Below are 14128 nucleotides of genomic sequence, written 5' to 3'. Positions count from 1 at the left end.
ATAGACTGGCTTTACTACATATCTTCCCACTCTCCTTCTACATTTACTGTTTTCAGAGAGAGAAAAAAGCTTGACAACATTTTTTAATAAAAATCGTGTGGATTTTCACGCCAGGACAATCTGATTTTGAAACTTTCCTAAGCTCAAATCTTCACTTGTGTACACAGTACCCTTCAGAAGGATGGGATCATTCTCATCAGCATCCAAACATGCCGTTGTTTGTCATCCAAAAAGAAATCATTTTTTACTCCACATCTCTACCCAGATACGTCCCAATTTCTTACATCCCATTTATAGGAAAATGGTGAAAACTGCAGAGAAGTGTTGCTATACTATACTCATTTTCTTCCCACTGTCCTTTTGACTTGCTTCATTCAGGCTCTCTACCCACCTTTCCAACAACACAGCTTTTGTCAAGGTCACCATATCAGTCAACAATGTAACAAGCACACAATCTCTCTGGCATCCATCCATCAAAAGCAGTTCATCTAGGAGTCAGTTGATAGAGACATGTGCTGGGCTGGACAGGTCTAAGCTGCAGATTGGGTGTGGGTCTGCCTCATGGGTGCCTCATCCTCCTTGGACCAACAGGCTAATCAGACCATGTTCTTCTCATAGTGACACAGATGGGCAAGACGAATGAAAGTATGCATATCTCTTAAGGAAATAGCACAGTAGATCTCCTTTCTGTGTTCCATTAGCCGAAACAAGTGAGATGGCTGAGTCCAAGGTCAGGGACAGGAATACACTTGGCCTCCAGTAGGAAGAACTGAAAAGCCATAAAGCGAAGGACACAGAGAGAGGCAGAGGAGAAGAATATAGGACAAAATATTAATGTTAATATACCACTGTCACTAATGAGCCACAGAACTAAATCAAATGGTCAAATCCAAGTGCTCATCTGTTTTGAATGTTCAGCAGCATGTGACACAGTTGATCAATACTTCCATCCTGAAGCTTTTAATTCAGCCTATACTCCTAGTTTTTCCTCTTCCCTCTCGCTGGTTTCTCCTTCTATACTTGTTGGTTCTTCCTCATCATTTTAATATTGGCAGAGATCAATCTTGGGACGTTTTCTCCTTGCTCGCTATACTTATTCTCTTGTTGATCTCACCCATGGTCATGGCCTATAAAAACATCTATAATATGTACCATTACTGAACTTTACACTTTAAAATGGTTAAAGATGATATATTTTATGTTATGTACTTTTCACAATAAAAAATAAAAGCAAAAACCCTTCTATAGACTGATAAATCATAAATTTATATCTTTAGCATATATGTTTCCCCCTTAAAGTCCAGTGTCATATATCTAAATATATCCAAATGTCCAACAGGAGTATAAAACATGATATATCTAAAGCCAAAGTACTAATCTCCCACACACAAATATGCCCCTCCAATTATTTCTTCCATCTCCATAAATGGTGACTGCAGACTTCAAATTGCTCAGGCCCCAAAACTTTTTGGTTATCCTTGACTCAAATTTTTCTTCCACACCCCACATCCACTCTTATCGGCAATTCCTACTGGCTCTACCTTCAATCTATGTTCAGGACCTGAGCACAACTCTCCACTTCCAACGTGCTGTGCCCTCTTTTTCCAAGCCAGCATCACTTCTGGCCTGATGCATTATAATAGCCTCCTGAATGATGTCCATTATATCATCTTCCTGCATATACAGCCTATCCACAACACAGCAGCCAAAGTCATCCTTTTAAAGTAAAAATTGGATTAGGTCACTCATCTCATAACTCCTCAGTGGTTTCCCAACCTCACTTCGAGCAAATTCCAAGTTCTAACAACAGCCTTAAAAGCCCCTCCACAACCTCGTTTTATTAACTCTTTAACATCATCTCTCACTAATTTTAAGCTCACTCTCTACATGACAGGGAAAAAAAATCAGCAAAAATCCATTTCCTGAAAGGCCCTGAATCACTATTGTGAGAGGAGGACCACCTTAGACATTTTGTAGGTTGTACTTACGCAACTATAGGGAGTACACATGTTGTAATCTGTGTGAATGTTTCTGCTGGAACTGTGCAGTTTTCAAACTGTCTGATCTTAAATCCTTGTCATAGGGGAGACAGAAATAAACAAGATAAATCAGGAAAATGTAAAATATATAACACAGTGATGACTGTTAAGGAGAAAAACAAAGAAAAGAAGAGATTTGGGGTGGGCAACACAAATCTAATTAGGATGAATCCAGAAGGTCTTCTCTACGAGGGCAATTTTTAAATACATAGCTGGAGGAGGAGAGGGAGTAAGCCCTGTGGATAACAGAAAGAGCAGTTAGGCAAAGGAACAGCATATGAGAAAAACAGCATCTGAAATGAAAGCATGGCTGGCACATTCTAAGAAGAGATGGGAAGCCAGTGTGGCTGGAGCAGAGTCAGCTAAGAAAACGAGGTCACAGACATAAAGGGATTGGACAGGGTCCTGTAAGGTCTTGGCTTACTCTAAGTTGGAAGATAGCTATCAGAGGTTATGAACAAACCTAACTTCAGCTTTAAAAGATACCTCTGGCTGGGGAAAAAGAAAGATGGCTGCTGTGTTGAATAAAGACATCAGGAAATCAGTATGGAGGCAAAGAGACCAGTGAAGACATTGATGATTGGAGGTTAAACAGACTAGAGTGGTAGCGTCGGAGATGGGGTGAAATATTAGTGGGTCACTATTGTAAATTGGATCTGTTCATATTTATACTTTCTCATCACTTATTGGTCATAGATAGAATGTGATTGAGTATGTGTGTGTTTATCTGGTATCAAGATGACTGGACTGTTTGGTTCTAGTGGTTACGTAACTTCAAAGTTAGGCTATGCAGACAATTTATCTTCTGCAAATGAAATTAGTCTCATCTGTTTCTAATATCCATATTTCTTTGGTCATTTTAAATATTTTTTGTAATCCAGAAAAATTTTGAATGGTTTGGATAATATTACACATGTTTAGACATGTATTGCCCGTTATGCTGAGAGTCTTGCTTCATTAACTCAAATTTAGGTACCATGTTTACTCCTTATTTCTGGTAAAATATACTTCATGAGTTGAAAGGAATCTATTTCTAGCTAAGAATTTTAATAGGAATTGTTGTTAATGTCAGTCTTTTACCATAATTTTTGAAATAATTGTATTGTTTACTTTTACTTTTAGTATGTTTCTCAGGAGAATTATGTTAGTATTTTTTTTAATTGTGAAACTTCCTTGATTTCTTGGGATGACCTACTAGGTCAGGAAGAATTATTCTTTTTAAGAACCTATTACATTTAATTTGTCCAGAACGACTTGACAAGAATATATATTTTCTGTTCCTTGGATACAATTTTCTCTACATCTATTTGACTAAGCTTTTTAATTCTCTTTTTTAAATTTTCTATTTTAATTTAATTTATTTTGACTACTTAATCTGTCAATTTCTGAGAGGAAAATATTAAGAATTCCCTCTTTAAGTCAGCAATTTTCAATATTTTTAGAAAATATTTTACTTTATATTTTGATATTGCCTTGTTCAATGATTAATTATACTGAGTCATTGTATATATTCTTGATGGGCCATATCGTTTGACAACACAAAATATGCCCACTTATTTCATTGAATGATTTTAAACTAAAATTCTACTCTGCCTGATTATACCACTAAAAATCTTATTATGTTATTTTTAAAAACTAGATTATCTCTTTCCTTATTTTAGCCTTGTAATGCCATTATACATATATTTATTTCTTTAAGAATAATTAGTAAATTTCTATTACTGATTTCGTCTAATTTCTGTCATAATAGTTTGTTTTCTAGTTGTGATTTGAGTTTTACGCCCTTCTTTCTCCTTTATTTTCTTTTCTTCTAATCTGATTTGTCAAGGTTTTTAAAATTTTTTTCTAGTTCCTTAGAAGTTGAAGATTCATTTCTACTTAGCCATCAATATAAAATGTTAACACAGTAATGTAAATTTTGTAGATCTCTCAATGTCCAGAATTAGACAGTATTTGTGTTGAAGACTGATAACTGTCCTCAAATATCTCTTCCTACAATTTTTATTTTAAAAATAAAACATCTTAGTTGAAGCTGGGCACGTTTCCACCCAACTTGAGATCATACTTTCCAGCCTTCTGCAGCTATGGTCATATGACTAAGTTCTGGAGAAACTTATGTTTGTGTGTTATGTGAGAAACTGCTGGTTCACTTCCTATTAAAAGACAAAAATACTTGCCCTAGATATCCATCAGCAGGATGAGATGATTTGGAAAATATATATAAATCATACAGAGGGGTAATTACTATATGTATATACATCTTCCAGGCTGTGTATAAGATATGGTTTTGTAAGTTAAAATTATAAAACTTAAGAATATAAAAATGATAATATATTATTTTGACCTTGGAAAATGGGAAATTTCATGTGGTTCTATCTAATAAAAAGCAATTTTATGATGTGGGGTGTGAGAAAGTATAAGTACAATAATTTCACCATTTTCCATAGAGGGAAATAAAACAAAATCTTAATTTGACGAATCAAGAACTAGTTTATTATTACTTTAAAAACATATGTTATAGAACTCATAATATTGGATATAATGTAAAAATAATTATTAGGAAGTAGAGATGGGAAGAGGTAGTCTGTTATCTTCATCTTTCATGGTGGAGAGGGTCAATAAAGGTTTTAGTAATTATACATTATAGTTCATTACAGTGTCATTGATTTTAAGATGCATCATTATGGTATATACAATTCAATTTTTCATTTAGAGTCATCAATGTCCTTTCTTTTTCATTTTCAATCTGCTCTGTGCCTTCAAGAGCATTTATGATGCTGCCTTTCTTTAAAAAAATAAACAGGAAGTGAAAAGCCATCAGTGATGGGCTCTTAAGCTATCACTGTGAGTAGGTATCTGGAACTAGCTTAATTTGTGTTTTCACTCAGGGAAGGTTGCAAATACAAACTGATTCACCAGCACCACCCTCTGCTAAAATACCTGGTAGTAATTTAGATTACACATTTTTAAAGTTATAGGAAAAACCAAAAGAAGGATATAAATTAATGGTCAACCTTCTGAACTATAAATAGAAAATCAGAATCACATAAAAATGTTAAGCAAAAACGAAAGGGAAAATATTAAACACAGATAATATAGAGTGAGAGGAAAGAAGTAAAATCAAATCTTCTGAATACATCAATAAATGTAAATAGGAAAAGTTAACCTATTAGAAGGAAAGGATTCTTAGATGATATTAAAACGTATTGCCTGAAAATGTAATGTGTGAAAAGGAATCATCTAAAACAAAGTTACACTACATCAAAAAAAATAAAATGATTATAAGGACCTACCAGCCATATTATGAAAATAGAGCTGTGATATTAATTCGATGACAGATTTAAAGGCAAAATATTTTAAAAACAGATGTGCTACTTTATCCACCTTAAAGATATTTTTATGTATCCTAATTTATGAAAAAAATAAAATAAAAGAAATTGCTCAAAACATGAAATCCAGGAGAAACCAAAACCATTAAAAGAGGCTTTAAGTACCACCTGGTAGCTCATTGTAATATTATAATAAACATAGAGGCTAATGATAAAAATATATACAAATAATATCAACAACTTATATTTTTAAAGACATTCAAATGACAAACAAGTGCTGGACACTGCTAATCCTCAGGTAAATGCAAATCAAAACCACAAAGAGATAACACTTCACACCTGTTAAGAGTGGGTATAATCAAAAAGAGAAGAGAAAAAATGCTGCTGAGGATATGGTGAAAAGGAAACCCTTGTGCACTGGTGCAGCCACTATGGAAAACAGTATGGAAGTTTCTCAAAAAGATAAAAACACAACTACCATATGACCCAGCAATCCCATTTCTGGATATATATCTAAAGGAAATGGTATCACTGTCTGCAGTGATGTCTGCACTCTCATGTTCATTGCAGCATTATTCGCAGTAGCCAAAATATGGAAACAACATCAGCAGATGAATGGATAAGCAAAATATACATAAAATTCAGCTTTAAAAAGAAAGAAATCCTGCGATTTACAACAACATAAATGAGCCTGGAGGATATTATGCTAAGTGAAATAAGCCACACATAAAGACGAATACTGCATGGTATTACTGACATGTGAAATCTAAAAAAGTCAAATGCATAAAAGTAGAATTGTGGCTGCCAAGGACTGAGGAATGGGAAAAATGAGGAGATGAAGGTCAAAAGGTACAAAGTTTCAATTGTGCAGGATGGAATAAGTTCTGGAGATCTAATATGAAATATAGTGACTATAGTTAATAATACTGTTGTATATTTGAAATTTCATAAGAGAGATCTTAAGTGTTCTCACCACAAAACAAACAAACAAATAAACCCGAACTATGTGAGGTAATACATCATGGTAATCATTTCACAATATAAACATATATCAAAATATCACATTGTATACTATACGTGTATATATATCAACTATACCTCAATAAGTTTGGAAAAAATAAAAAATAAGTTTAAAATAAAAGTAATATTGTGTGACAGAGATGTATGATGCCATCTTTGTTAGCCGATTTAGAACTCTGTTATGATATTAATGGGATTGACAGTAGATATTGACCATATAAGGCAAATTATCACAGACATATTTAATCATATGAAGCTTATAGTCGGTCCAAGCACTAGAATAAATACATCTCCGACCTTCAATTGGGAAGTTGACCAATATGGTAGTGAAGAGTAGGGTCTCAGTTTATGAAAATCATATTCAAATATTTTATTTAGCATCTAATTTATTTAAACAACAAATTACCTATTTATTTTAAAAATATTATTTGGTTTATATAGCAGACACTTTTTCCACACTAGCAGAAAAACATAAAGTCTGAGGCTCTTTTTTTTCGGAGAAATTTAACGATGATTTTAAATGCATTTGATGGGAGGCAAAAAGAATAAATATGTCATGGGTATTCCCGGAAGTCTGGAAATCCATGCATACATGGCTAGCAGTGGAGAAACTATTAAGTATTTTATGGGGTATAAATGACTTTAATTCTTATAAATATACAAATTTTATTGGCAAGAACATTCTGATAAATATGTTGGGTCTGAGAAGCGCAAGCAGACGATGTGAGAAAATAAACTATTATTTATTCAACACCTACTTTGTACTAGATATTATGCTTCTCTATTTATCTAAAACCCATCAACTTTTAGTGCTGGCTCTATCTAAAAATGGTTGGAGTGAGGAGATAAAATAATATCCGAGGTCAGAGATAGTGACACTATTTTGTGATACTATTACAATACAGTGATAGACAGTAAGAGAGATATTGATCTTATAAATGAAAGTTCAAAAACTATGTATTTCTATTCTAGCTAAATTCCATGGGGAAACCTGATAAATTGATATCAATAAAATTAGAGAATGACTGGGAAGACATAATGTATAGCCAATTTTAGTCAGAGCTACCATGGTGTATAAATTATGCAATATTCTGTTTATAAAATGACTTTTGTTCTGGGCATTTTTGGTTGTAGAACGTCATGAGGTTCAGATTGAGCTTTCCTTAATAAACTATTTATATTATGGTTGCTATATCTGAAAAATCTAGTATTAAACTCTAATAATTCCACTTATGCAGAAAAGAAGGAAAAGGACAATTACTAGGAAATAAAAATATCTGTATTTTTTTTCTGCCTTTTACTATGAGTAGAAATCAACGGTCAGTGAGCCACAAATTTCTATGCATTTGTTCATTTACTCATTCACGAACTCTGGGTTACATATGTTAGGAGCTGGAAGAACATTCGTGAAAAAGACAGAAATGACCCTTTCTGTCCTAGACTTCTAGAAGAATCAAATTAAAATTTTAATTATAATGGAATCAATACTGGTATCAAAAAATTAGTGATTATGTTGAGATAACAAAGAATGCACACCTAATCCAAAAATGGGAGGTCAGGGAGCCAAGAGAGACAAAATTCTACCCTGCATCCACAGATATCCTGAGATAGGATTCAAAGAGTCTGTTAACTTGTTTGTAGAAAAAAAATGCAATCAATCTCTAATTAAAATGAGCATTTCCTTACTTTTTAAGGTGGTGGTTTTATCTATTATCTTGTTTATTATGGTAATGGTTTCTTGGGTTTAGGGATATGGCTAATCTCATCAAACTGAATACATTGAATATATGCAATTCTTCTATATCAACTATACGTCAATAAAGCTGTTAAAAACTGGCATTTCCTTTAATTATGAATGTAGACACACACCATGGCAGAATTAGCAGTATCAGTGGCATATTAATATTAGAAGTCATATATTTTCATATCATATAATGCTATTACTACTTAAAATTACGATATTTAATCAGCCTCTAGAACTTGTTTTTGATTGTTAAAGAAAGGCATAAAATTACATCACATTTTAAAATATTTTGATAATTATATTTCAATATAACCAGCTTCTTTTGTAATCCTATGTATTTTACTTTCTGTATGTAAAAACATTATTCTGAGAAGGCAGTCCATAGGCTTCACCAGTCTGTTGAAAAAGTCCTTCCACGAAAAAGCCTGAGTATCTCTGTGTGAGACCAAATGATTTATAAACAAATGGGGATGCAGAGAGGAAGAATGCTCCAGGAAGAGGCAGTATTGTATTAAAAACAAACAGAAAAACCAAAACTGTGACCCAGGGATGAGAGAACATTGTTCAACTAGGGAACAGAGAGTACTTCTCTAAATTCTGTAAGTTACGGCTAGGGGACTAGGTGCATTGGTGGTTGATGAGAGATGAAACAGGCAAAGTAAACAGGGGCAACGTTTTGAATAACCTTGTAAGAAATGCTGAAATAATAAATCAATGATCTTTTATAAGTAGAGGAGAAATCTGACCGGATTTCCATTTAACTATATTCTGTGATTATTTCTCGATTTGTTAAAATCGAGGAAGAAACGCCATAAGTGTTGTTTACTGGGTTTCTTAAATCCTGATATTTCGTTATAAAGAGTTGAGTTAGGGAATTGTCACACAAACAAAATTGTAGGACACATTTATTATTGTTATTTTAATAATGAAAAAGATAGATAACCTTTTACATATACATACATATATATAAAAGGTTATATATCTATAACCTGAGGGAAGATACCTCTAGTGAGGAAGATACCTCTACAGAATTAAGCTTCAGCCCCCAAGTAGATCCTCAAAAAGTCCTTTTCCCATCCCTCAAAATTAAATCATCCTCTCCCTTAAAATATTCTGGGCAGAACACTTATTTATTCCTGAATTTAGAGGATACAACGCTAAATTTCTTAAGTTCGGATCTGGAGAGAAATGAACAGAACACCATTAGATAACATTTTTGTCTATGAAGACATTTTGTTCCATCTTCACGTCTGCTCTTTTCTATGTTCTCTCTCTTCTACCTTCAGCGTATCTGCTTTGTCTACTTTGTTACATCCGTAAGAATGTGTGAGATCAATTAAAATTACAAATATGGAACCGAATTGGCTCTATCTACTTGCCCGAATTTTTCTTCCAATGGCTATCTTAGGGATCACATCCCCAATCTCTTATCTACCTTAATTAATGATCCAAGTCTTAATTAGGCAGAAATTACTTTTTCCAATACAACCTTATAACTTGGCAGAATATGTGGTACTTCTGATGACTACACCAAACCATTTGTCCTGCCAGAGAGAAGGATCGTCTCTATAAGCTTTTGCTGAAAACCAGAATCAGGATCTGGCAAACCAGTTTCTAATCCATGGCTTCCACTTACTCCAGTGGGACTTCCTAACCACAATCACTGTCAGACTCTTCCCTAAGCCTGAGTGTTAACCTTTATTCCTGTCACCAGTGTCTTACCAGTGTCACTGCTTCTCAAGCCACTGTAATCGTGTGAGGCAAGGTGTTATTTTATTTTTTTTATTTGCTGTCCTTAAATTCTGGGATAGTCCTGAGCATAAAGTGGCATAAATGAAGACGAGCAATCATCAGATATTAAACCTAGAGAACATTGGGTATATTTAGTCCTGAGCTGGGAAATATTTAACAATAGGCTTTAAAAAAAAATAAGAAAAGCTCTGATTTGTAGCACACTCCCTCCATGGCTGATTTCAAGCTATTAAGTGGTGTCCTTGAGCATGGAATTGGGATGAGATGTACATAACCAGCTCTCTATAGGCTGGCTTCAGCATACCACTGGATGCCTCAGGTGCATTAGGTAAAGTAGAACAGACCACCAGTGAAATTGTAAAAAATTTCCATTTATTTTTATAGCCTTCCCATCACCTCTTTTTTCAATATTCCTTTCCAAAATGTCAGAAACCTAGGTTTTTTCTTGGGTTTCTATATACATACATGTATATAGAATATTTTATAATATTACATGAAAATATAGAATATTTTCTATATAGCACATATAGAATATTTTATATCTGTATAGAATATTTTATAATATTACATGAAAATATTTTCCTGTCTATAGAATAATGTTATATAGACTACATTTTGCCAAAGTTTACCTCCTATCAAGTTGCAATCTAAATTGTAATTAAATATATTTATCAGAAAATACAAAGAATAATTTCATATTCTAGAATTAAGTTTCACAACATCATGGAGAGTATCTGTGTATTGGAAACTTCTCATCTAATAATTTATCCTGAGCTGTTGATTAGAGACATTCACCGAAACAAAACATCTGATGTTTTTTGCATGGTGTTTATAAAGATTGAGCCCACGAGGAAAATTAAACATGTTCAATTCAAAGGACCATAGGGAGAATGAACATGTTAGACTATGAGTAAATTGAGAAGAGAAAGTTGAACAATATTGGTTAAAATTTAATGAAATGGAAAGTAAAAAGAATGTTCTATTTCATGGAAATTCACATTTTTCTTTGATTTTTAAGGTAATATTATATAAAGGGAAATATGGGACAGCTGCAAACTTTAAGAATCAACACTACATGTTCAAATTAGTATGAGAGCTAAGAGAGTTTTTATTTTTTTTAACTTATTTTTTTCAGAGCGAAAAATCATATAATTCAAATTAATATTCTAAAAATAAGAAAAATATATTTGATACAGCAAGAAGGAGGAACTAGTATGAAGGCAAATTCTGTATATTAGGAAAAGTTTTATACTAGATCTGTATTCCAAGATTTAATTTATAACACTATTCATATCCTGATAAAAATAACAGTGTGTGCATTTTACAATGGTTTAAAAGAAAAGACCTTGTTTATATCAAGTATCTCTTTAATCGGCCACATTAATAATAGAATTACTGGAATAATAGATAACATTAGGTTTATAGGAAATGTTAATAGTATAAGCACATACAATATATATATTCAAACCTTTTTATATATTAATAGTATGTGTAGTTGAACCTTTTTACTCCCTAGACCTTACTTTTCAATTGAAAAAACTAAGGTTTATAAGTGTTAAATAACTTCCTCATGGTCATATAATTCAGAATGACACATTTGATATTAAAGCACCCTTTGACTTACTCCTAAGCCATACTGCTTTCCAACAGGACTCTATTGACTCTCAATAGAACAATAGTTTCAAGTTCTTCATTTCTGGGAAGATGGAAAAGCATTTGCCAGCCCAGCAGTATGATGGCAAGTGTGTTTTAAGTACCTAGAACATAGTCGAGACAGTATTCTACATAGTATAATATACAAACATATTTATTAAGAAAAATTTTAATTTGTGGTTTTTATTTATTCCACAGATGTTAAGAATAATACACATTACTGAATTGTGACTATAAGAACGTATGTTAAATTTTCATGGTTGCAAGATTGGGAGGGTCGGGGGGGTGAAATTGAGGAAGGGATTAAGAAGTACAAACTGGTAGTTACAAAATAGATATGGGGACGTAGAGTATAGCATAAGGAATATAGGCAATAGTATTACAATAACTACACACGGTGTCAGATGGGTATTAGGTTTATCGGGGTGATCACTTCATAAGTTATATAAATATCTGATTACTATGTTGTACACCCAAAACTAATATAATATTGTATGAAAACTGTCATTGAAAAATAAAAAAAATATATTTTAAAAGAATATATTGTTCAAAACCTAACTTACTATTTCTAATGGGTTCTGCCCAATTAAATCATAGTAAAAATATATTTTTCCCTTTTTGTGCATAAATGGATAACTGCTTTCAATGCTCCCAAAGGTGACATCATGCTGTTAGAAACTATATGTGTGTATATGTACACACACACACATACATATGTATACATACATACTCTTATGTATTTATTTGTCCTTGCCAAATTGTGTTTTGCTGACACATCTTTGAGTATTAATACACTTGTATAAATATTTATAAAATAGATACGAGTTTTTGCCTTGACAGGAAATAATTTCATTCATCTAGACATTTTATCTTTAATAAAGAAAGAAAAATTAAATTATATTTTATGAGAAGGAATCATTAGCCAAGATTATGCTTGTCTTATTTTTTGGTAAATTACTTTGTGGTAAAGCATAAAATAAGTGACTAACTGAATCTGTCAGAGCTAGGTGCTTTTGATATTGTTCTGCTAGCAATGGTAATGATTTCAATATATGAGAAACATCACTGATATTGTCCCTGATTAGCTGATTTCCATAATTCAAATTCTTCAAGGGCAGTGAGGAATGCATATTATGCACACGATTTTGCACTATATCATGTACTCCTCAATGAATGAGGCATACTCCATACGTTGGTTCTGGAATAGTAAACTATCTCTCGTTTTCAATCTACATTTTAAATTAACTTGAGGGGAAAAAAGCATGAATTTTTAATGCCATATAATAATGTACACAGTAATAAGAGCTTTTTCAAAGCAATTTTAATTAACACAGTTTGGGTATTTTTTTTAAGTCCCCCCCTCCCACAAAGAGGAGCTAACTAGTTAAAAGCCACATGATTTTACTGTACCATGCTTAACTGGGGATGTTTTGTATAGCATGCAAGCCTCAGAATTGTCCTAGATCTGCTAGGCTGTTGAACAATGCTATGTATCTTGATTAGCGCTTAGGAATGAGATCCCAAATATTTATGAAAGAGACAGTGAATGTGGCACTAAAATAATAATTTTTTTACAATAATAATTTTTAATTTGGGAAATAATTTAAAATAATTCCCAGGCTCATGAACATAGTGCACGTGCGCACACACGCATACACGCACACAAGCGCGCGCACACACACACGTGTAAGGCCATGGCATTTTCTTTTTTTAACCCAAGACTTATGTTTAATTTTGATTAGAGACAAGTGAAATAGGTTTAAAGAGGAGCCCTTCCCCAAATACTATTGCATGGTTTAATAAGACATAACACAATTTTGAAGCAGTGATGAGAGAGAACAAGACTTGTTTATTTCTAGTTTGCCTTACTTTATTATACCTTGAATTTTCTAGATTTGTGCTGCCCATTATGGTAGCCACCAGCCACATGTGCCTACTGAACGTTTGGAATATGGCTAAATCAAATTGAGAGTTGTGCTGTAAGTATGAGATATATGCTAGATCTCAAAGACTTAGCATGAATAAAAGAATGTAAAGTATTTCATGAATATTTTATAAATATTTCATGTTGAAATAATATTTTAGAAATATTGGGTTAAATAAATATAAGGCAATTAGTTTCACTTTTCTTTTTTTAATGTGGCTACTGGAAAATTTAAAATCACATATGTGGCTAGCATTTACACCTGTATCATATATCTACTGGACAGTGTTGTTTGAAATGGTCCTTCTAAATTATTCCAGATATGTTACCAGTAGATATTTACACTGTGCATTTAAATGTGTGACTTGATAAAAGTCTCAGAGTTTTCTGATATTGCAGAAGAGTAATTACCGTCCATACTTGATCACAGATTACCTGAATAAAAGCTCTAATTTTCACCCAAAACCATCATGTCAAGAAACATCATGAACGCAGATACAACTACCATTTCATATTAGATCTCTATATCTAAACACAACTCACTTCTCAAGCACCAATTTTCCATTTCAAGGTTTCATTTATTTATTCACCCACTTATCTGTCCAACTATTTACCCATTTATTCAATCACTTACTTGTTTCAGAAAAAAATATACCTAGCCTCTGCT

The sequence above is a fragment of the Pteropus vampyrus genome, unplaced genomic scaffold (assembly GCF_000151845.1).
Source record: "Pteropus vampyrus isolate Shadow unplaced genomic scaffold, Pvam_2.0 Scaffold687, whole genome shotgun sequence".
Taxonomy (NCBI): domain Eukaryota; kingdom Metazoa; phylum Chordata; class Mammalia; order Chiroptera; family Pteropodidae; genus Pteropus; species Pteropus vampyrus.
This window is presented reverse-complemented; position numbering follows the sequence as displayed.